The 2,681-nt window shown below is 47.6% G+C and overlaps 1 long non-coding RNA gene across 1 annotated transcript; it reads right to left on the bottom strand.

Moving 5' to 3' along the window:
* Window positions 1–313: 313 nt before the first annotated feature.
* LOC114567705 (uncharacterized) lies at window positions 314–780 on the bottom strand. Its single transcript, XR_003694228.1, has 3 exons — window positions 754–780; window positions 515–663; window positions 314–419 (listed from the first exon to the last, which is right to left on the bottom strand). It is a non-coding gene; the product is annotated as an uncharacterized LOC114567705 (long non-coding RNA).
* Window positions 781–2,681: the final 1,901 nt, after the last annotated feature.

Raw genomic sequence — 2,681 nt, 5'->3', positions numbered from 1 at the left:
ATATGTATGCTTGTCTTATGTCAAAATAATATACATCAAGTTTTTGTGTAGCACATACATACACATACACATATACACACACTTACATGCCTAAATATTTACATAATTATATGCACACATGTAGGCTGCATATAGGCTAAATTTTGTATTTGTATTTTGTATTGCACAATTGTTTAACCTCTCTAGGGGTTTTGCAAAGTTACATTTGATAGTACATTTATCCGAAACTGTCAAGCCTTAGGGAAATCATGAATTTTGTATATTTACTGACAACAAATTCCCTTTTCATATTAGTCATGACTGTCATGATCTGATGGAAATTCAGCACGGATGCTATTGCTTGCTTTAGAGTAGCCATGACAACAGTACCAGGCAGGATGCAGTGACGAGACTGATTTTGTGGCTTACTCCACCCGAAGCTGTAAATGAGGAGAATGAAACAAAACATTAGTTTAACAAACAGTTGTGTACCTTTTTAAATTGTTTTGATCAAGTAGCACTCAATATTGCTTACAGATGCCATTCACGGAGATAGAGCTGCTTTCAATGTCGAAGCCACTGACACTTGAAGCTGCGTTGACCAAAGTGCTTGCAATCTGAGTGTTATTAGGGGCAGACGTGCTTGCAAAGCTAAGGTCCATGTTGGTGATGACTGATCCACTTCTGCAGAAAGAGAAACACATAATATAGTTTGAAATATCAGATCAAGTCCAGTATTCTTAAATGATATTAACTGAACATAAATTAAATTACCTGAATGACACCACTTCCAAGGACCTGTATGAAGGGTATGTTCTTCGGTAGACAGGTTCAAGCTGCAGAAACAAAAGAAGTTGTATTTAAATGTCATCGATTCTTTCTGGAAATTTGACCAAGTGACGTTTTTATATGTAGACTGTCACGGGATTATTCAGTTCTTTGGTGAGTGCTTGAGCTCTCTGATAAAGTAATTCAATAGGTGTACAAGAATATTTCGTTCTGAGGGTGAGACTTACCTGTTCTTTTATCAATGCAGCTCGATTTTGAAAAGCTGCTGATGATGGATTCAGCAAGTCGTCTGTAAAAGTGTCTTTAACAGATCTGAAAGACAGCCTAGATATTGTGAGTGCTACAGTTGTAGGTGCAGCTGTTGTTGAGGCAGCTGTGGTTGTTTTAGCTGTGGTTGTCGTTGGGGCAACTGTGGTTGTCGTTGGAGCAACTGTGGTTGTCGTTGGGGCAACTGTGGTGGTCGTTGGAGCAACTGTGGTTGTCGTTTGAGCGACTGTGGTTGTCGTTGGAGCGACTGTGGTTGTCGTTGGAGCGACTGTGGTTGTCGTTGGAGCCACTGTGGTGGTCGTTGGGGCGACTGTTGTTGTCGTAGGGCGACTGTGGTTGTCGTCGGGGCGACTGTGGTTGTCGTCGGGGCGACTGTGGTTGTCTTCGGGGCGACTGTGGTTGTCGTTGGGGCAACTGTGGTTGTCGTTGGGGCAACTGTGGTTGTCGTTGGGGCAACTGTGTGGTTGTCGTTGTCGTTGGGGCAACTGTGGTTGTCGTTGGGGCAACTGTTGTCGTTGTTGTCGTTGGAGCAACGGTGGTTGTCGTTGGGGCAACTGTGGTTGTCGTTGGAGCAACTGTGGTTGTCGTTGGAGCAACGTTGGTTGTTGTTTGAGCAATGGTAGTTGTCGTTGGGGCAACTGTGGTTGTCGTTGGAGCAACTGTGGATGTCGTTTGAGCAACTGTGGTTGTGTTGGAGCGTGGTTGTCGTTGTTGGGTGGAACTGTGGTTGTCGTTGGGGCAACTGTGGTTGTCGTTGGGGCAACTGTGGTTGTCGTTGGAGCAACTGTGGTTGTCGTTGGAGCAACTGTGGTTGTCGTTGGAGCAACTGTGGTTGTCGTTGGGGCAACTGTGGTTGTCGTTGGGGCAACTGTGGTTGTCGTTGGAGCAACTGTGGTTGTCGTTGGGGCAACTGTGGTTGTCGTTGGAGCAACTGTGGTTGTCGTTGCGGCGACTGTGGTTGTCGTTGGGGCAACTGTGGTTGTCGTTGGAGCAACTGTGGTTGTCGTTGGGGCAACTGTGGTTGTCGTTGGGGCAACTGTGGTTGTCGTTGGAGCAACTGTGGTTGTCGTTGGGGCAACTGTGGTGTCGTTGGGCGACTGTCGTTGGCAAACTGTGGTTGTCGTTGGTTAGCAACTGTGGTTGTCGTTGTGGTTGTCGTTGGGGCAACTGTGGTTGTCGTTAGGGCAACTGTGGTTGTCGTTGAAGCAACTGGTGTCGTTGTCGTTGGGGCAACTGTGGTTGTCGTTGGAGCTGTGGTTGTCGTTGGAGCAACTGTGGTTGTCGTTGGGGCAGGCTGTGGTTGTCGTTGGGTGGTTGTCGTTGGGACTGTGGTGTGGTTGTCGTTGGGGCAACTGTGGTTGTCGTTGGGGCAACTGTGGTTGTCGTTGGGCAACTGTGGTTGTCGTTAGAGCACTGTGGTTGTCGTTGGGGCAACTGTGGCTGTCGTTGTTGGTTGGAGGCACTGTGGTTGTCGTTGGAGCAACTGTGGTTGTCGTTGGCAACGACTGTGGGGGCAACTTGTCGTTGGGGCAACTGTGGTTGTCGTTGGAGCAACTGTGGTTGTCGTTGGAGCAACTGTGGTTGGTTGGGCGTGGTTGTCGTTGGCAACTGTGGTTGTCGTTTGTCGTTGGCAACTGTGGTTGTCG

This window comes from Perca flavescens, chromosome 14 (assembly GCF_004354835.1).
Source record: "Perca flavescens isolate YP-PL-M2 chromosome 14, PFLA_1.0, whole genome shotgun sequence".
Classification (NCBI taxonomy): Eukaryota; Metazoa; Chordata; class Actinopteri; order Perciformes; family Percidae; genus Perca; species Perca flavescens.
Note: the sequence above shows the minus strand (reverse complement) of the source record. Positions and strands in the feature narration are given on the sequence as shown.